Source organism: Formica exsecta, unplaced genomic scaffold (assembly GCF_003651465.1).
Source record: "Formica exsecta isolate Colony F162 unplaced genomic scaffold, ASM365146v1 scaffold451, whole genome shotgun sequence".
Classification (NCBI taxonomy): domain Eukaryota; kingdom Metazoa; phylum Arthropoda; class Insecta; order Hymenoptera; family Formicidae; genus Formica; species Formica exsecta.
Window position 1 is genome coordinate 723,558 of NW_021851748.1, and position 22,976 is coordinate 746,533.

At 39.6% G+C, this 22,976-nt stretch overlaps 1 protein-coding gene across 1 annotated transcript in view; it reads right to left on the reverse strand.

The window, feature by feature from the left end:
* Window positions 1–8,629, reverse strand: part of LOC115240784 (frizzled-2) — an 87,487-nt gene extending 78,858 nt beyond the window's left edge. The window contains exon 1 of the mRNA XM_029816142.1: window positions 8,309–8,629. The gene's annotated coding sequence lies outside the window, so the exon portion shown is untranslated. The remainder of the gene's footprint in view (window positions 1–8,308) is intronic.
* Window positions 8,630–22,976: the final 14,347 nt, after the last annotated feature.

Genomic DNA, 22,976 nt, shown 5'->3' on the forward strand with positions numbered 1-22,976 from the left:
TAGTTATTTGGTGGGGGGGGGGGGGGGGGCGATACGACTACGCCGGACGATTACGACCGGCTGTTACATTCCCATCAGATCGCTTCATTGTTCGTTCGCGCACGCCTGGCACGTATTTTTTCCTCTTGATTAATTTCCACTAGAAAATTAATCACCTCGAGGAAGGGTTTGTTGTCCGTTTGTCATTCGTACATTAGCGGCGGTCGCACACGCGGTCCTGCAGATTTCGCCTAGCCGGTTGACGCGTACACACGAGAGAGATGCCATAGACGAGCATACGCACAGGGGGAGGGGGGGGGGGGACGCGCGGATAAGAGAGGCTGAGCAGAAGGTTGGTTGAGGGGGGCGCGCGTACGAACCCCACGAAATATTGATTGACATCCGGGTGACAGATTTCACTGGCCACACACCCCTTTAGTCTTCAACCGGCAGCGCGTATACCGAGCCAAACGCGCTCGAGCACCACCACTACCTCTTCCTTCCCGCACTCTTTGTCATGCTGATTTGTTGCCAACCGCGCAGAGGTGCTCAATCGCGTGCCCGTCTCGTCGAAGATCGATCCCGCTTGATAACGCATCAAGTTCGCACGGTGAACGCTTCATCCACCGCTCGATTAATGCACGTCGTCGGTGTCGCATTATCCACTTCTTATTACGCTCTTCTCGTCCGATGTTTTGCTACATTTTGCAAACGACCTTACGAGGAATCGCGAGAGATTACTGCGGATTTTCAGTGTCGGATTGTGGTCTTCCAACGATCGGCCTCCGATGAGACCGGGAACACCGGATATGTACGGATCTCGACACCGCGCACAAGTTGTTTGTCAGGCACTTGGCGGACATCTAATAACGTATAGTTAGCGCGTCGGGTATAATTACGATTAATGCCGGCCGGGAATTATCATTTCCGACTAAACGCTTTGATAAACAAATTCCGAGGAGAGCCGCATAGTGAACCGAACACCAACGAATCTCGCGTCCCTCGCCGTTCGTCGTCGTCGCTCGTTATCGCGTAGGATTTCTATTTACCATCGTGTTAGACAGGTGTAACGCTGACCATGCGTGCATAATAACGTGCATTACGGAGGGGCTATATACCGTTATCGATATCCGGAACCCGCCACCTGCAACCGATATGATTGACATATCGATGGAAAAAATCCACGCCGTACGATTAACCTTTCAGCTGCCACGATCTTCCTGGTTGTACGATATTTCCTTCTTCCTGGATTACCCGGCGCCAATTGACATTAAAGAAGATGTCAATAGCACGCCTGTTCTTTAAAAGTCATGATTGGATTTATAACGTACACGATGATATATTAATTTCTTGCTGTATAATATCTCTACTCATAAATCGATTTGGCTGATTTTCTAAGAAAGTCGAGGAGATATTAAATAAATTTCTAATCAACGCCTTTTCAAATATTAAACACATTTTTTATGTGCGAAAAATAGAACCGTAAAAAAAAAAAATTTTATTTCTCGTCTAAAATATTCTGTGTTCTATAAACGCTTCGATATATATCATATATATAAACGATTTTAATCAAGAAAATGTAGATACTTATGTATATTAATCCGTCGCGAGAGGAATTGCTCAAGTACATCGTGGAAAGAAAGGGGGCCGCGGTTGTTGGACAAACTTCGAAGTGGCAAACAAAGAGCAATGCGACAAAGATAAGCGATAGTGGACAAAGATGACGAAGGCGATGCGATTCTTGTTGGCGCGGGACGCTGATTGCTCGAAGCGGAGGAGCCAATTGAAGATGTGACAACGACTCGACGCTTCTGAATCATGTCACATGTCAAATGAGCGACTCGGAAACTGTCAACCGACCCAATTACGTCTTCATATGAATAGCCGACCAACCGAAACACCGTCCCACGCGCAACGATGCTCAATAAAGTCGACAGATTCGGCATAACCGACGAAATTAGCCCGCTGTACTAGTCGCATAAACATGCACCTTCACACGTTCGTTCTTTCCGACACATCCTAATTCTATATTGTATGAATGTCGTGGCCATTGTAAAAAGGCGAGGTCAATCTTGTTTCATTTAAGATTTAATTCAAATTTTAAATATTAGGAAAAATAGTTATTGAACATTCGATATTTATTTAACTTTTTTTTTTTCTTTCAATTAAAAGGATTTTGCATATAGATTTTGCGCGCGAATCATGAAGAAGTATTTCTAATTTTCATATAAAACTATTAAAAAGATTTAAGATTTACATTCTAACATTAATAGATTTTCAACAGAATATATTTGATATTAATTGCAATTAAAAGGATTTTGCACATAGATTTTGCGCGCGAATCATGAAGAAGTAATCCTAATTTTCATATAAAACTATTAAAAAGATTTAAGATTTACATTCTAACATTAATAGATTTTCAACAGAATATATTTGATATTAATTGCTATGGCCAAAAAATATTACTTTTACGTAATGCACGAAATTTTGTTGTCTTTTATATTAACAACGCAGTGTTAAAAAAACTCAATCATTATGTCATCTCCGTGCGGAAAAGTCTCGCTCGTAATTATTTCATTAAATTTCGGCAATGTGTTAACTAGCAAGGGTTGCGAGCGAGTGTAAGCCGCAGTAACCCCCTTGCGTGCATATTGCAAATATTGGTCCATTATGAGATCACAATGCTCTCTCACCTCGAATGTACCACGCATAGCGTTAACCTCAAAAGAGCTCCTCATAGGGCGATTGAAACAAATCGTCTTGCACGCGCCGTCGATGCAATATTATGTAGAGCGCGATCGAATGAATTGATGATACCGATCAAATTAAAGCGAAATACATGAGCGATGACGTCATGAAAAATTGGATAAATTGGCGGCCTGGAAAACGCACTTTTTCTCGGAAACATTGCGTCATTTGCTTTATTAAAGTAATCACTATTAATAAAAAATTGATTACTTTCGTGAGAATCAAATTGCAATGTGTTGTATATGTTTTGATTGATGCAATGATATTCGTAAAAGTTCTTTAAAATTCCACCGTCCTGATAAATAGAAAATATATATTATACGTTTATTTTTTAGCTATTTATTTGTTTTCATATAGCACGGTAAAATCCACATCAATATATATAAAATAGAATTCAAAAAATAAAATTCTTTTCCGTTTCTTTGGTTCTATAAATGCAGGACGCGCAAATACTTGACGTTATCAATAACACGCGACAATCAATGAGATAATTTGTGAAAATTTATTCAATTTTTTACATTTATCTTGTGCAATCAAGTAACTGTTGTATATATCGAAATAAAATATAATCAGAAAGTAACGGATATATATATATATATATCGTGACGTTGTACTCAATGTACGGACAGATGAGATTCATATTAAATGTCGCGAACATCACGTAGGTGGGCTTGCTATATCCCACGCGAGCAGTTCCTAAATTCATTATCGGAGAGCGAATAAAGCATAATTGAGACGTATGTAAAACGCACATGTGCGTCCTCCGCCCACCACGTGATAAACGCCCTCGTGTCTCCTGCTGTCAACGTACTAAAACTGCAACTCCTCCTCGCTTTATGCAGTCGTGCATCAAAGATGTAATTAACCGTACACTATTGACGTAAAATGATCGGCTAAGCGTTTTCATCTTTAAAGGCTATTATCGATTATTGTATGACATGTGCTATCAGACTCCTCGTAGACATTTTCTGGTTAGAATTTCAGATATCCTTCTTCAACCATGAAGAATAAATGTATATCGTGAATTACAATTACAATATGATATTTGCAATGTTTTATCTACAATAGGTCACAAACGAAGGTTTTTAACAAGCACTTTTATTGATTATTTGATGTAGGTAGTTGTAGTGATAGTCTCTCCCAGAGAAAGATTCTAAATTCAGAGGAATTTATTCCCGATATCGTGCGATATTCTTGAATATTCTGTACAGCATTTCAATTACGGCGCTAACCACACGTGCAAAATTATCGGTGTTCGCGAACAGTAGGCGGCAATGCGGCGGAGGCAGAGCGCGTGATATCGCCCCCGGGGCGGATTTGAGTACGCGCAGCGCAAATATTGCCTCAAGATTACAGGAGCGCAGGGTCGGTACGTATCTAATACCCGCGGCCTTTTCTAAAGCGTCGGCCCCGGGAAACCGAAGTGCGAACGGTCATTGTCCTTGTGACAATTTGGAGAACGCGTTTTCGACATTGTAGTTCATAGAAAATGAGGCGTTGCATAATTCAAGTTTTGAAATATTAGCTGTAGCTCAATAAATATAAGGATTTAAGCGAAAAATGTGAAAGGGGCACATCTGGACTATAATAGTTCTTGGTTTAAAATAAATAATCGATTATCTATAAAAATTGAATATCAATTCGGGATCAATTCGGAATAATATGGAAATACCGATATCGGAAATTTTCTGGCTAGAAAAAGAAATGCTCGTTTCGAAATAGGAACTTTACCTAGTATTATTGATTTCCGCCCTTTGTGTCGCGTGATCGAGAAAATTGTGGCAACGCTGGGCAAGGAGGCGCAGCGCCGGAGGGGTTGGAAATCGGTGATGCGATTACCCGTCGCCGAGTAATGCACGGCAAGCCCGATGTGATACAGTAACGTTATTATCGTTCTTCCGCGGGATCGCTTGCCGCGCGGCAGAGAAGCCGACTAAATATTCATCGCTCATCGTGCGCGACAAGTGGTACGTAATGTACGGCGTAACCGTTTGTGGCCGCGCTTCGATTTCTTTTGCATTTGCATCTTTTTAAAAAAAACCCGTTGCGGCGCCCGCGGTGATTGCCAAGCGTCGTGAATGTATGCGGGACGATAACGCGTCGTTGTTAGCGAGCAAAGGGCGATTAAAACGTCCTTTTCGGGCGAATACACGTGGAATTGGTTACACAAAATTTATCATAGAATTTATTTGCCGAAGCGATAGCTGGTAACATATCAAAATTATGTGATGCTAAACTAGTTATTAATCCACGATAGTATCGGGATGGGTAAAATATACTACGCGTTGCAGCGAGTTGTTAATGATTGGGTAATGTATGTAAATGAGCGTGTAGAGAAGCGTCCATAATGCAAGCGGTAAACGATGATAGAGGAGAGTGCTGATACCAGCATTCAACAAAACTACTACTCGTTCGGTACATCGTAATAGCTCGCAAGAACGTTGGGTTAAATACCGCGAGATGATGCACGAGAATGCGACGAGCGAGAGTACGGCGATTAAGGTAAAACAGCTTGTTGTAGAGGAGTCGAATACAAGCGGGTAGCGATGGATATAGAATTGAGAGAAGGAACACCCGGTATCTCGTCAGACGAGAGAGGGAGGATCAGCTTGAGCATTGTCGAGAGGGTTTGCTTGCTTGCTTCGTCGCCCGTCGCTGGAGGCCGCTACCATTTGCCATCATCCTCCCTCGCCGCCTCGGTTACACTCACCCTTCCTGCACCCTTCGCCGCCTCGTCCCTCTCGTCGAAGGAGAAGCAAAGCTGGCGAAGGGACGAAGGGGATTGCGGGATAGGGTAGGTAGATAGGTAGCTCGGGACTGTCACTCGGTGATGGATGATTCTACCCCAACGCGATCAATTCGCCTGCCCCACGCGCACATGCCTCGAGGGTGAAGCTTACCCTCGTGCCTTGTACGCCGCTCGCTGCTTGTTGAGGAATCGCGATGCTTCCTCTCCATCTAGCGAGAAGGTGCATTCCTCTCTTGCGAGTGCCCGAATTGGCAGGAAGGAATCATGCGTTCCTTCAAGAAATCGATGGGAGCCACGAGTCGCCGAGACAATATGAAAGAAATATTCCTGCATTCTTGGTTTCTAGATAGAAATCAAATAGAAAAGCCAATCCAAGCACGAAAGGAAGAAACGCACTTGTTTAGATGAAATTTAATCATTATCGCTGCATAAAAGTTGACATATTTTTGAATTAAGTATATGTTTGTATCTGTATATATTTTAAATAATTTATAATTCGCGACAAAATTCTGTCATATACTTTATTGCAAATGTATAGTAAGCTGAATATGCAATTAAAATATAAATTCTATTATCGTAAATTATGAATAAAAAAACTTTGAGAGAATTTTGTTTATTAATATTTAAAATTTGAAAGAATATCAATAAAAAATATTTCCATTTACAAAACATATTTAATAAAACAGCTTTGTATTTATTAATATATCTATTAGTGCAATTAAAAATATACTATTGAGAGATTATCGGGACAATTATAACGTACATGCAGTAATAATTAAGAAATATATTCATACATGTATAATCAAATTACAACCGGCACGGCACACTGTAGATTAAGACCATTTTTTATCTATGTCGTAGCGTCGTTTAAGAGCAAGCCGCTTATCGTGCGGACGGCGACAAAATTTGTAGACAAGCTACTAAAAACGTTAACGACCGCGCCGCCGAGCTTCTCTGCGCCTCCCCGATGAAGAGAGAGAAAAAGAGAGACTGAAAGAGAGAGAGAGAGAGAGAGAGTTAGCTTTTCGTTACTTCTTACTCTCCGTTCCGGCTCTCGCGCTCTATCTCCCGGTTTCATCTAATTTGCATAGTAATTTTAATCAACGTTACCGCAAACTACAATATATGTGCGTAGCTACGCGGGCACACGTGCGCCGCATACGCTCCTCGCATATATTACACACACAGATGGACAGGTTGGTACATATCGCACAATCCGGTGAAGTCCGTCGCTCTCTCGCCCAGAGTTCACCACCCTGTAATTACTTTCCTCTAACGGTGCGGTGCGGCACGTCAATTCAAATTGCTCTCAAATTACCTAGTACCGAGAACACGCTTTTCGCGTGTGCGTGTATAGGTACGAGAGGTGTAGGTGCTAAAAGAGTGGATAAATGAGCGATGATGCAGTCTCTCGGCTGCTCCAATCGGGTGGAGAAGAGAGGCAATGCGGAAAGAGAAAGAGCGAGAGGGAGAGGTCTTTTCTGGACGCGATTTGTGTAACAAGTATACGAGAATTACTCGCTGCGCGTTTGCTCCAATGCATCGTCTGTTCATTGATAACACGCGCTCGCAGTCGACGCCGCCGTCCCTAAAGGGCTAAAACGATTCTTTGGATTATCCACGCGGTGAAAGATAACGGCGCTTATCGCGGATGGAAGAAGGAGGGAAAGAAATGCCGTGAAAAAGAAAAAAACTATATTGTCGGCCAACATCGCTCACGGCTACGTTAACAGCCTCACATATTTGTAACGGTATTCGCTGAGAAAAATTGTCGCGTGCCATTGTACAGCGGTTGAATATGGCGAGAACTTTGTTATTAACGATGCCGTTAAATCGCATTGGTTGGAAAGACAGTTAAAATGTAAATGAAATCTATACACAGTGGCAGTTTGTAAAAAGGTCTTTGTAAAAGATTTGTAAAAAATTTTAACGAATACCAGTTAATGAATATAAACGGGTCAAACTTACAAAAGGCCAATTCAAGAATTGATATAAATTTGTATTTTTAATTAAACATGTATTTTTCATTTTTCACTATTATAAAAATATAAATTTATCATAAAAAAAATTATTTTTATCTTCAGATTTATTATGAACGGATATTTTTATTATAAACGCGGATATACTTTTCAAACAGAAAATTTATATGATGAAAACGAGATTATAATGCGAGTGAATAATGATTGATCCGATTATATTTAATATATTATTCATCACACACATATACACACACAATATAGATTAATTAAAAATGTTATGTATTAAATTCATATTGTTAATATGACTATTTTGACGATATAATGTAAAAATCCGTACATTTTTCCTTTTATGATAAAAAAAAAACTTAAGATTGAAAAAACGCACTTGTACTAATAACAAAATTTCTCACAACAGGTAACAGACACAACATAATCCGCTAAACAAACTCAAATTCCGAGGACTGAATATTTATATATTGCCAACCTTTCTGTATTATGGAATGAAAAGAAATTCTTCTACCGCTAACTGACGCTAATACATGACAACTAAAAAATGTGTTGTCAAACAGTTGCGTGTACGAAACGTCATACAACACAGAAGTTTATTTCAAGGTTTGAGAACTGCCAACCAATATTGATCAACTTTGTATTCTCATTTTTCTACTGTTATAACTCCGGTGAATTCACTTTTTGACACATCACAGGTCCGTAAAAAAAGTATTTAGCTAATTATCAAGGATATACGAAAAGATTATCGACATTTTGCCATCAAAAATTGAATTGAATGAGATTATCAGTGTTCAATTGTGATCTCTATCTCGCAAATACTTATTTTTCGAATACATCTACTCACCGAAAAATAAAAGTACGCGTTACGATCCTGTTCGGGATACTCGCCGGCTCTCGATCTCACACGACGACGAAGATATTCTCGATCGTGTTGCCTTCGTGATTCCGGGTGCTTCTTCGAAAAACTGTCTTGTCGGTCACTCGCACAAATCGCGGCGCACAATCGGAGCAACGCGGGACAAGTCGCGCGAAGGTCACCTCGGCAATTCTAATCGAGCCACCGGCCGACGTTTGCTTGACACGTAGATGGCGAGCGAGGGTTAACGAGTTAACCTTGAAAAGGAAACCTGGTGACGACCGTATACGCGAGGCTGGCTGTTTTGGGTGGCGCGTTTAGTGCGGCGGGAGAAGCGCGGACGCGACACACCGGAGACTCCCCGTGAGTACCGTGCGAAACAGAGAAATCGATAGAATGGTTCTGGCACATGCGTGCATCACGGTTTCCCCTTCCCTCCCCCTCCCTCACTCACTTATTCCCTTGCTAGGGGAGAAACCTACGAGGACGACGACGAGGGGCGGAGGAGGCGAAGGCGGCGGGGGTTGCGAGCAGGAAACGGAAGAAGAGGAAGACGCGGGCGGTAGGGTTGTAGACGTCGCCGGCGCCAAAGTAATGGGAATTTCTTTTTTCGCGCGTTTGCCGTTCTGTGTGTATCTCTTCTTTCCTTCTCCTTTTCCTATATTCGTCGGCGAGCTTTTTTCCGAAACGGGAGGGCTTCGCCCTCTCTCGTGCCTCCGTTCGACTCTTTACGATGATCGCGGAGCGTACATCCCTTGAAGGTATATTACAATCGTTCGCGCAAAGAGCGCATCGTGTTAGAGATATTTCTTTTAAAGAACTTTGCGAGAGAGTATCTACACTTGGGAGTGATTTGCGCGTATACACTCTAAAATATCATAGTAAAGTAATATTATTATTACGAAATAATGTTTCATTGTTTTGTATATTTACTATGAAGTAAATCATTATACTAAATTACTAAAGACAACTGTCCTCTTATATTTATCAAATACTCAAAGAATTATATATATATATAATCATATACATATTACGATTTTATTTTACATTTATCGATATGATATATATATATGTCACAGCCCCTTTTTGTAAAATCTTTTTATAAAAGTCAAAAGATGATTTTTATAAAAAATGTAAGCCTTTTAAACCAGCTGGGTTTACAAAGAGATTTTGACATATATACATATATATATATATAAATAATAAAAATAAATGTCAGTATAAACGTATATATAATATGTATAAAATATCAATAAATATGTATATCTTGTGATATGTCCAAGACAAAGAAATTGGGATTTGCGGGAATATGTTAATAGACAATAAATTCACTTCAATAAAAATAGAAAAAGTATGACTATTTCTTTTCTCTCCTCAGCTTTTACGCCGTATCGTACCAGAGAGGTGTGATCCAAGTTGATGAAATTTGTTTCAGCTTGTTCTACTTCGCTCGAGGGTTAGTGCGACGAGATATTGCGTCGTCGGTAACGCACGACGCGACGTGAGAGAAACGGTAAGGAATCAACGGTGCGGCGAAAGAGCAAACTAAAGTAGAACAAACTATGCGTAAGACAATCACGGATAAACGTGGCTGGATAAAGTCCAAGGAATTTATCGTTCGGAAAGGATAGCCGGCGGGCCACGCTTTCTGGTAAATTTCTACAGTCGTAAATTTCAACGCGCGTACATCGGCAAATTTTCATAGGAGAGAAAAATCCAGAGATTCATTCGCGGCGTTCCTTACAAGTATGAGTGTTTTTGCGGAGGAAAGATAAATTTCTCGCGTCCAGACGCAAAATAGTTCGCGGTTTTAAACTTGACCGCTGGAATAGGCTCAAGATTTATTTGCGCGGCTGCAGTAAAATGCGACAACGCGCGGTCTCAAGTATGGTAGAAACTTGTGAACGTTTATTGTTCTTTAAATAGCTGCAAACTTTTACAAATAAAAATAGAAAGAAATTTATTATTTATGCTAGGAGCATGTATCGCACATTAAGCATATTAAAATTGCATTTTAATGACAATTAAATGTCAGTTTACATGTTACAACTTAATAAAAGTAATTTTAATCAAATTTTTTTTTTATCCAACTACAGTGTTATCAGTGTTATAAAATTTCTTCCATTAACAGAAATTATTTGCAGGCCTGTAAGACAAATATTGCGTAAGAGGCATTGATTGTATCAGCTTAAAAATAAATTTAAAAACGTTGTTCTAATCATAACCGTACGAACTCGGAGACTCGATCAATCCGGTTAGACTGCGTAATAAAAATAAGATTGATATCGATGAATTACGACAGACGGAGCAAAGTAATAAATAGCGGATAAAGTTCTTTGGCGATCAAATAGATTCAGACTGCTTTGGAAGCAATTGTGAAATGCACCGAGCTACGTCAGAGTGGAAACGTTGGAAAACGAAAAGGAGAAGCGCATCGTCCTGCAGTAAAACTCGAGAGACGGAGGAGAGATCTGGAGAAATTGCTGGAACGTAGCCAAGCTGCATTTTCAAATGGGCACCAGTGCTTGCTACTGTAGACTCGTGCCAGAAAGAATTAAGCAGCATCCTTTAAACCGCGAATGATGTTCGCGTATCGTGGTAAGTTTCGTCTAATGGGATGGCTCGCTCCCGGCGAGCAAGTCCGATGATTGTAGAGCTGGCATTGTGTGTATTTGAAAATAAAATTCACGTTGTAAGCATTTGTATAACGGCAACATTTCGCTCAAGATATATGATTCGATGAATAGATACAATTCATACACAATTCATACAATTCGACGATGCGCGTTACCCTCGCTCATTTAGATGCTTATCGGAGAAACGCCAGTTTCTCGGGAAAGAGAACGCCGCGGGGGAAAAATGAACGCGCGGCACCGAAAGAGAGAGATCTCGACGTGGGATGCAGGTTTCACGGTGTCATGGCAACACCCGTCGAGGACGTCTTTGGCTCCCCGTTACACTGCCAATGATTCGATGAATAGATACAATTCATACAATTCGACGATGCGCGTTACCCTCGCTCATTTAGATGCTTATCGGAGAAACGCCAGTTTCTCGGGAAAGAGAACGCCGCGGGGGAAAAATGAACGCGCGGCACCGAAAGAGAGAGATCTCGACGTGGGATGCAGGTTTCACGGTGTCATGGCAACACCCGTCGAGGACGTCTTTGGCTCCCCGTTACACTGCCAACGGGGCTGGCTAGGAAAGAAGAGGAGAGAATGCGCCGCGACGATGAAGAAGATCGGGCGGCTCCTTCAAAAGGAGAATCGGCCACTCGATCGAGTTCCCATCCGGCGTGATGCTTGCGCCTCTCGCCGTCTTATCGGGCGGACGGTAGCGTGTGCTGAGCATATTGGAAAAGCGATAAGAAAAGACGGCCAAGAATTACACGTTGCTCGAACATTCACCACCGCATCTCGCGCGATATTCCGTGAAAAGATCTTACCGTGGCAGAGAGAGTTATTAGCTATCTATTGATTTTTTATTGTCGAACGTGTGTGTGTGTGTGTGTGTGTAAACTCGTTTAAAGATATGTTATTTTTTCTGACAAAATTTCAAAGATATAAATTTTCCTTTCGTCGCATTAGTTATTAAAATCTGTCTTGACTAAACTACTTTTTCAACGCAAAATTTTATTTCGAAGAGCCAAGTATGACAAACTAATTCTAAAGCAAGCGATAAAAAGTTCAGACTTTAATAAATAAAAAATGTAATTATTTTCTCTTTTAGCTCTGCAAACTTTTCTATCATATCTTTCAGACGTAAAGTTGAGGAGCTAGTTTTGTTATCTAGAGAAACATCAATATCAATCATATATGTATGAACACGGTGAGGCACGTATATCTCCTACGTACGGTAAAATAAGATTATATTGTATATCAATAGAAATATAATTTTATGCAATAAAGATTTTAAAATGATTTAATGAGATACGCGGTCATCGAAAATGTCTCTTTCTATTTTAAATTAAATTTTAAAGATACATTTTCGCAAGAGAGAGAGAGAAAAAAAGAGAAAACATTTCAATTTTCTTCATAGTAAATCAAAATAGATTAATAACAAACGTATTGTATTCTCGTTTCCGGAGGAATATCCAGTGGAACAATATTGTTACAATATCCGCACCAATGTATTGCACTTTCATCAAACCGTTCTTTTTTTTTAATTTTTTTTTTTTTATTTAATCCATCAATTCAAAGCCGCGCGCGTATCGCTGCCGCACGCAATGTGTCATATTTCGCCTCATGCACTCGGACGAATTTAGGATGTGTGCGCGAGGGACCGAACGTGCGATTTGAGTCTGACAAATCTGAATTGTAAATTTGGATGCAATTAAAAGTGTATCACCGACAGCGACGGCAGCCTGGTCGCGCGCGCGGTTGGCTGGGGTTTGAATCCGCAATTAAGGCGAAACATTATATAACGATCGCCGTAGAAGAAGGTTCGAGGGTATCGAATTCTCGCTATACGAGTTTTTCCTTCACCTCGGAAAAATTAGCGTCCGTCCGGAGATCGCGATACGACCAATAATTATTGACCAATAACAGCCGTATAAGCTCTCGCGCATACAAATTACGTCTCGCTCGGAATTATACGTTGCAAATTTACGCGGCTGTCAAAATTAATTATCTAGTCCCGATGAAAAAAATAATTAGTTGTATTATCGTTAAATTGATTACTGCTGCCAAAGAAAATGCATTTAATCATATAAACCTTTAATAATAGGTTGTTCACATACAAAGATTGTTTCGCAAAACATTTTTTTTTTAAATATATGTATATATATATATATATATATTGATATATCACACTGATAAAGCAGTTTTCCTCTCTTTATGCATTTTTAAAAATCTGTTATATTTTCTTCTATTTTGCATCGCATATTAGCCTATTTTTGTTTTATCACTCGATTGCGTTTCGCAAAGTGCGTTTCTTGCGCTTCAAAACTGGAAGAATGTCCTCACTAGGTACCTAAATTTAAGCCGGTGTAAATGTGGATCGTATGAAGTGACTTATCGAAGTGGCAAATTTCATTAAAGTGGAAAATTGCAAGCGAACGCGTCGATATAGGTCGTTCATTGTGCTAGTCGCTGATAGCAAGGAATTAGAGCATGTGATAAGGTATCGCGCATTCTAATTTTGTCGCGTTACTAATATTTGTAACAAATTTAAATTAAATAATAATATAATAATAATGTAAATTTGTAACAAATTTAATGATAAAACTTGCACGGAAGGTGCTTATATTTCATATTCTATTTTCACTGCCTTAGCGTTATTTCTCTTACCAAGCAACGGCAAGCTAATGTATTGATTGCACAGGTAACAGGTTTAATCGAGCTTCTCGTTTACCTTCAACATATGCCCGAAGCGTGTAAACATTCTATCACCTCGCAAGTCATAATATACTGTTGCGCATAGAACGTTATCATAAAACATGATAATAATACATAACAACGAATCATTTGATTCACTTCCTCCATCCAAGTTTCACAAATGACAATTATTGTAATTTAATTTTATTAGCAATTAGACCGAAATATTGTGGAATTAATAGTACAAGCATTTATAAAATTTTTGTGGACTTTAAATGATATAATCATTTATTTCAATTTTTTCGCACGAACTTTATTAATTTATTATAATCATTTATCTTTTTTTATTTTTTTTATAAACTTTAGATTATAGAGATTATAGATGATATTATTTATAATACTTGTCACACAAAATTTTTTTTTCATATAATTGAATTATTCTGTCATTTGTGGAAAAATCCTTCGTATCGTATAAATGTTGATAGAAACCAGAAGTCACATATGCAAAGTAACCATTTGTTGTTCTTTCTCGAACATTATACGGCAAGTGACATAGTGTATTATGTATCGAACAACGTGTTCAAGTCTGGAAGTGATGATCGCTAGACGATGTTCGAGACAGTTTTATGGCGATGCCGAGAAATAATCCACGTTTCGGGATCGTCTTCTCAAGCCTGTTTGTTATTCCAGCCCTATCACAGCGACAGAGCTACGAAGAAAGAAACGCGAGATCTGTCCTCGTAGCATGATTTTAGATCGTGGAAATGGCTCGTTAAATCGTCAACTCTGAGATCCGGGTATTTTTTTATAGCTTATTTCAGGTTTCTGAAAAACCTTTAACCAATTTAGATAATTTCGGATAGAATTTAAATATAATATAATATATAGCCTATTTTCTTATACAAATATATAATACGAATACGAACGTGTATTCAAAACGTGTTTTTATATAAATAATAAAACTATATTAGAATAAATAAGTCGAGAAATTGATAAGGCTATAAATTGAAAATTACAGCTTTGAATTTTAAATTAAAACGATTAATGAAAGAAGTGATAAACTAAAGGCACAAATATATTATATATACAATATTTTTGTCGCAACTTGTTTTTGTATTATTAAAAAAATTCTTTTCACAGAAGAAAATATCGCTTGCTCTAAGAAAACGTGCTTTTGCGAATCAATATTTTGTATTTAAAAAACTTTGAATGACATTAAAGCGAAAACTTTGAAAGAATCTATTTAAAAAATGTGAAATTTTATCGCGTAACACGATTTCATAGAAACACCATTTATTCCCTAATGAGAATGGAGTCAAAAAGGATTTTGCGCGATAGGGGGAAACAAAGCTTCGGACATAAATGAAAAAGATGATGCGAAGAAAGAGAAGAAGAGAAAGGAGAAGAAATAGAAGTAGAAATCAGCATTGACTTTGTTACGCCTTCTTATAAGACCAAAGCCACAACTGAATGTATTAACAAAGTCGCGCGCTTTGACACATAGGAACGACTGTGTAATTTTTAATTACTGGAAAGAACTGCGGCCTTATCCGTCTCGGTCTTTTTTCTCAGTCTCGTATTCATGGATACTGAGTGCTCGTGTTACGTATGTAAATACTTTGCGTATGCGTATGTGCAATCGCGGGTGTACATGCGTGTTCTGTGCGATTTCTTGCGAAATGTGCGTTTTTATATCCTACCGCTTGTTTGCGCATAATAAAAAATGTTGAATATTTAAAAGTAAAATGCACTTTTCGTAATAAATCAACCATTTTAGATTTAATTTAATTCAATTTGAATTCTATGTAAATATTATTAATATTAGCCTATTATGTGTGTGAGATTATATCTTATACCTCATATAAAGATTAATACTGTAATTATTTATCAAAAGATATAAATTGTCGATTAACATTAAGATCATTTTGTGAAATCACGTCTGTTAAAAATTGATATTTATTTATATTAAAAGAAATCAATCAGATAAAGATATTAGTCCAAAAAATTTAATTACAGTCACATTTATCGTAAATAGATTAAATCTTTGAATTGCTAAGAATATTTGCATCTTATGTGTTCAAATATTGTGAAGAGGAAATTAATTTTAAGGAAAATATATCTTACATTTTCCTTAATTCCATAATCCGCTTTGTGCAAACTTGGAAGGACTAACAATGTATCGTAAAAATCACATAATTTTTTTAAAATATACCATGTTGAATACATGTTGAAATGTTTCGTTCCGCGCTACGACTCCGCGCAGAATCAATGATGGCACATCGACTCTTGCCACGCTTTCTTCTTACCGCCATATTTTTCGTCTTCCGCATGTTCTTTCTTTCTTTCTTGCGCGTTGCGCGTGAGATCGTAAAGAGAAATTCATTACAAAAATGCAATCGTGTTCTATCGACAGGAAATAGTATTGCTATTTCTGATATACATATTATATTAAACCGCAGATAAGATTTTGTCGAGTGTTTTCGCGTTGATTTTGCTTCTCTTATTTTAAATGTGTTTTTTTCGGAGAAATGTGATAGGATTGTTTTTAAATAATTATTAAATCGACTTAATATATTGATATTCAAAATTAAGAATCGTAAAGTACGATTTCTATTATATTCATTAAGAACTGAAATAAAATCATAGATTTGGCGAATTATCTCTAAATAAAACACGCATAGCGCGGGATTTAAATTTAAAATTTCATATCGATAATATTTTATGGCATAAACCTTTATGAGGCGACAGATCTCATTCACGTTGTAACTTGCATTTCTTGTTATCGACATGTTCTCGTCTTGAAAGTTCAGGACTAGCAATAGTCGAGAAGGGAGAATCCTCGCAAGGCAGTCGAATTAAAGGATTAAAGGATATGCGTGCTTTGACGTTCTCGTGTCGCACTACTTTCTTTCTCAGCATTTTATGATAGAAGCAATGCTTTACAAATAGGTATTTCTTTTCTACCATGCGATCGTTCCCTCTTCATCTCGCTTTTCCTTACATTTTCTCATTCACACCCTCGTTTTACCACTTCACTTTCCTCCTCTTTCTCGCGCTTCCTTTTTGCCGCATTTTTTCCCTCCGCACATAATCCACGAAGCTTCATTTATTTTCCTTTGAGGTTGTTTTCCTCGAATCGCCCTTGTACAGTTCGCATGAGCGTTAAATATCATCCGTGTGAAATGGGATGCGCCGCTGCAGTCTTTTCGAGAACCTCGTGTACGCTGCAATATCGCATGACTTTGCCCCGCGTGCGCGGTCCGCTTGACAGACGAAAAATTGAAGATTTGAGATGAAAGGAAATCGGAGAAAGTCGAGCCGAAAAAATTATAACGCTTAAGCCCCGGTTTTTTATTCACAAACATTACACGCAGTATGGTACAAATCAATCTTAAAATATTTCCGTCAAAATTTAAAAATCGATTTTTTCTATGAATATAAAATATTTTATATACATTTAGTATATACATATATAAGATAAGATCCAGTTAATTATATCCAGTTTTTTTTTATTTATTTGCAAAATTATTAATATTAATATTAAAATAATTTTAATATTAATATTAAAATTATTAATATTATATTAATATTATAACTTGGTTACAAAATGCTATTTAATATTACGAAAGAAACTTGTTATTACGCATTTTTACGCAAATAAGTCGTGGGCAGTGACGCGGTTATTTTTAATCCAATGAATGTAAATGAGAGCCGCTATTGTATATGCGTAGTCTTGGAATTACATCACGGAAATTTGAATCTCGATACATATAACAGAGTCCCCTTCCCGTCTCTCTGTGAATCTCGCGCGAACCGCCCCATGGGAGAGGGTGCTCGCCGTTGTACGCCAAAACGGTATACCAAATCGAATGTGACGTTATAATGGAAGCGGCATTAGTGGTTTTACCCAGCAGCACCGAAACGAGAATTACGATGGAAATGTCGCCGCCTCCTTGAAATCGCACTGAGATACCGTCTCCCTTCCTCTGCAAAAAAAAAAGACGCCGCGAGCTGAATACGCGATCAAACTATTGATCAAACGAATACCGAGGAATAAACTTGTATGCGTGCGATACAATAACGACGACAATAATTATGCCGGAGGGTTGACACGTAACGAACAATTATTCATGGAACGATAAGAGCCAGTCTCTGAGATAAGTTAAAATTATGTTTTAAATCATTAATTATAAGAAACAGTCAAGTATAATTATAATTTTAATTTTAATGAGATAAAATGCAAAAAATATTGCAAATCCGATTAGGAATTGAAATATCTCTCGATTTCTTAACAGATAGACACACACACACACACACACACACACATTCTAGAATAATATTTTAGTCTTTGAATAAGTAAAATGTCTACATAAAGATTTACTTGTTCAGTTCGAAAATGTACGTGAAATGCTTAGATTCTAGCTATATCAGTTTATTTTTTGAATATGGAATAAAAGGACTTGAAAGAGAAGTAATTATTACATAACTAAGTATAACTGCTATTCGTACAGCATTGCCAAATTCTTGCGCGTACAGAAACAACTAGTACGTTACACAGCAGGTGATCCTTGGCAAACCCTTAACACGACGAGCACTTGGAGTAAAGAGCAAATCACCGCCTTGCTACCACCGGCGGAGCCGACGATTGTCCGCATATTTGACAAGAGCTACGGGAGCCATATAAAGGTCAAAACGAAGTAACGATTTTGTCGTTACAAAGCGTCGGCGCGCGTGCGAATTTCCGACATTTCTTCGGACCCCTTGCGAGTAATTGGTCGCCGCAGGGGGGCTGAAGTCGCTCTCTTCGTTATCGTCTCGTACGTTTCGGTAGTTGCATGCGTACAAACCGGAACAACCACCGGCAACCCGCAATTTCGAAACTGCTTCTCGAGATCGGAGCAGGACCGTACATACGTCCGTTCCGCCGTGATGTCACGAGCAACGTGAATCGCCCTCAAACGGAATGATCGGAGGGTAATCTGGTGTGCGTGCCTGCGAGCAATCGCGAATCAAAGAAAGTAATCGGATTAACTCGAGGGTGGAATAGCGCAAACGATTTAATCCACGAACTTCGGATGGAATTTACGTTGCTCTCGCCGTTCGATTGCCAGCGCAAATTCGTTTGTTTGAAAATCGACGCGTGTTCATCCAAGATATGAAATGTATTGATAACAAAACAAAAGAAAGCAATTTCTTTATAAAATTAAATTGTGTTATCGTTGGAACAATTATTTTAAAACTGAAAAGCCGAAAGGCACAAATAACTATGTCTTTTAACTGCTAGACATTTTTTTTTAGACGCGATATAATTTTTTTTACACGCATTATAATTGCATATATGTCACGATAAATTCTTTTATAAAACGTGTAGCTCTCGAATGTCTAGTGATTATACGACACCTCTGTGTAAGAATAAAAAGTGCGTCACGAAATTCAATAAAATGCACGCGTTCTAGTAAAAAATGCAGTTATAAAGATCCTTCATCGCGGACGAGAGTAATCCGCTTTGCCGCGAGCTCAGAGATACCTCCTGAAAGTCTCGTGGAGATTTGGCGATCGTCCTAGCGATGAACCAACCATGAACCCAACACTCACATCTGCATCGCGGTCGCGTCTCTCTTTTTTTCCCTCTTTTTTTCTTTTTTTCTCGCGTTACACTCCTATCTCTAATTCTAGCATCGATACCTCCTTTCGCTGGAGTACGACGTCAGTGTCAGTCATGAGAGTGACAACCACCGGGAATCGGGAAGAAAAAAAGCTTAGCTTCGACCGCGCGCGGGTCTCCCATTGTCGAGAAACGTCGGTTCCCTCTCGGTGCGGGTCCCACTCCATTGACGATTCGAACAGAGGCGAAGTGTCGACGGTGTGGGCCGGGGGTGCCGCGCCGATTCGAATCTCGTACTCGACGCGGACTCCATTCATAGCCGTACATAATGGCCGCGGTAGAACGCACCGAGGGGTACGGGGGAGGGAGAGGAGGTAGAGATAGAACCCAGGCGTCAAACGCGGTCGTCATGACAGAGGTGGATTCGCGTGTGAGCGCTTGTGTCCTGTGGGACACAGAACGTGCTCTACTCTCCATGAGCTCTATGAGAGCCGAGAGCTCTGACGCTCTAGAACCAAGTCCAGAGCGAGGGGTGCCGGCGACGCCCGTCGCGTTGACGCGTAAGCGGAAATATACGTCGATATCCCTCCTCCATTTCCCCTCGCCGTTCAATCTCCTCCTCCTCTCTCTCTCTCTCTCTCTCTCTCTCTCTCTCTCTCTCGCCGAACTCTCCATTAGCGGTCACAATAGCGCGTCGCCGAATATTATATGCGCGGAACGCCTCGTCCGTTTTCGAGATACACTCAGCTGTCGAGCCAGCGGCGGCCGCGTTTATTTTGCATACTGGACTATTGTTCGTATGTCACGGACGAGCCTCTCTCATATCGCGTAACACACGTAATTTTCGCGCGTGCACGCGAGATTTAGTCAATTGCGTCGCCATTCCGCGAAAGCCTCGCGTTATATTAAATTAAAAGATGATTGTAACGTATTTTCCTGAAGAGAGATTCGATCTTCGTCATCTAATTTCATTTTTATTTTTTTTTGGAAAATTACAATCCTCACGCGCTTTTTTTAACAGCACCAAACAAATGTCTGATATCGTACATAAATTGGATTTTTATATTCGCTACATATACGCAATTTTAATTGAAAGTCATAAACAGGTGATGCATCATCACTCGCGAAGCGCGCGAGGGTTGAGACCAGTTTCCAGTTTGATTAATCGTTGATATGAAATTCGTGATGTATGCGCGCGCGTGTATTCCGACGTGTACCTCGTCAGAGAACCGGAGATTCTCGTATCCACGAGGGGTGCGCCGCTCGGTCCGAGCGAGTCCCGCAAACGGCACAAAGTGGACGTTCTTGAAAATATAATGGTGCGAGCCATGCGTGAATGTAAGTGAAGTCGCTGGAAAGCGTGTCGAGCATTGTCCGGCGTATTACGCATTCCCTGTGTGTCTTCCGTCTTTAGAAAAAAAAATCCGGCGCACACGTTCTCGGCAGGTGTGTACACGGCGGAAAGCTGTCGCTGCGTCGTATATCTTTCTTCCGGGATGCAAGTTTTGTGTTTACATCGAAATAATAACCATGAAGAGAGAGAAAGAGAGAGAGGGAGGGAGGGTGGGAGAGAGAAAAAAAAGAGGATGGATGGATGCTGCAGTACCGGATGTAAGATGAATAAAACGCACGGATGGAGGGCTCGCGAATTAATTTCGAAATTGGTATGTCATTGGCATTATTGCTGCCGGCAGTCTTTGTAGAATATAAAATGTATAAAATAATTATTTTGAAAACAAAATAATAGATAAGATTGTCATACAATTTTTAAATATACCACACGTAATATAGAATATATAGTAGACAAAGAAGACTATGAACAAGAATGACAAGGCTTCTAAATACAAATGGTTTTCAAACTTAGTTTCATAAAGATTTTATCACTTATTTTTTTACAAGTGCCATTAATTCTTTACGTTCTTGTGTCAACATTTTCTTCGCATTCTGTACAACGTAGATAAACGCGGAAGATTAAGCGTGATTTAAGCTAACCGATGTCGGCGCACCTGTCGTTACGCAGAGAATGTATTGAGCTCGCGTTCATCGTCCCCGGCATTCCCGCAGTCGTAGTGAACACGCTGAAAACAAGGTGTTCTGGACTATAGAAAATTATTCGAGGTTCGTGGGGCTGGTTATCCGGGCCGGTCCCATGGCAATAACGACCGTCGCTTGGTATTACTGAAGAATCGCGAGAGACATTGGCGCATTATTTCCCCGGTTGTGCACGCTCCACGGATTCGCGGGACTTCCGGAACAAAGCCACGCATCGAGGGTGGATGGTAAAGCTCGTTCGCGCTCGCGGGGACGGCGGAAAGGCATGGTAGTTTGCGAGAAAAGCTTTCTTTTTGCTGGGGTCAATTTGCACGAAGAAGGCGACGGCGAGGTCGAGGGGCGACTCGCCGCCGCTTTCTTCGGATCTTCGTTCTGCCGCTTTGTTTTCTTTCTTTTACGTTAAAGCTCGGCCACGTCGGTTGCTTACCCTCTTGCTGAGCTACACCCCGATACCGACTCTGCCTACGGGAATAAAAGCGCCCCGTTGCGAGTGGTTGCGATAATTGAGTATCTATCCCGCTCTATGGTAATTAATCGTTTGCCAAGAGTACTCGTGGCTTCTTGATTTACTCAGTGTTTCAATTGTTTTCGTTTCGATCACTAGGATTTCTCTACTTCTGCCTTGTTTTTAAGATTCTTTCGCGAAGTCACAATGTACTTTAAATTATTTTTATCGCGGCTACACGAACTGTGTTTCACCAATATTACCCTTTCCTTAGCAAAATAACAAAGTTTCTAATGAATTTCCTTTACCTCAATTACCAGTAATTGCTTAACATCGAGAGCTATAAAGGCTCTTGGCGAATTAAATTTAAGAGTATAATAAGTATAAATTTAAGAGGAAAATAAGTGAATACGCGAAGCTTCATTACTTAGTTTCGAATTGATCTTAGTAAAAGTTTAATAGAAATCTTAGTATGAGGTTTAATTACTAAGATAGTAAAAGTTTAATAGAAATTTTAGTATGAGGTTTAATTATTAAGATAGTTGATGTCGAAAATTAATTAAATATGTCGCGGTAAATCATCAATCCCCGCCAAATTTTCTCATTCAATGTTTCCCTTCGGTTAATATTTCATTGCCAGTTATTGACCCTTATAGTTCATATTAGTCTTTAAATCGAACAGATTTACTATTGGAATTCCCGCGAGAGTAACTCGTCCTGTGTCATCTATGTCCCTGATAAGCAAAACGAAATTTGGCGTAATTTCGAAGAATGGCTGCGCGCCATGGTATTTGCGCTGGTCGACTGTGAAATTTCAATTACACGTGTACCCGGTCTGATTCGATTATCGAGGCCGGCTTGATTACCGATTCGATTGTTACGTCGAATGCGCCGAGGAATTCGTTTCTATTTGCACTAGCATGCAAGCAGTACGGAATCTATTATGCAAAATGGTTCTCCATGTCTGTTAGGTCTCTTTTTTTCCCCGATTCGTTCTGGGAAAATTCTGTACAGGACTGCGTCTCTCTTTCTTTTATGTCTCTTGTCTTGCCTGTTATTGTGCCTCGTACAATTCCCATCGTCACAGTAAGTTATAATGCGGCAACTTTTGTTAGCGGCTAGGAAAATTTTGCAGAGATGCGAACAATTGCCATTGATCTTTGCCCCAGGAGATCATTACGCAATAATTACATGTCAGCTGTGACTTTGTTTCGATAGAAAAAAGATTTAGGCGTTACC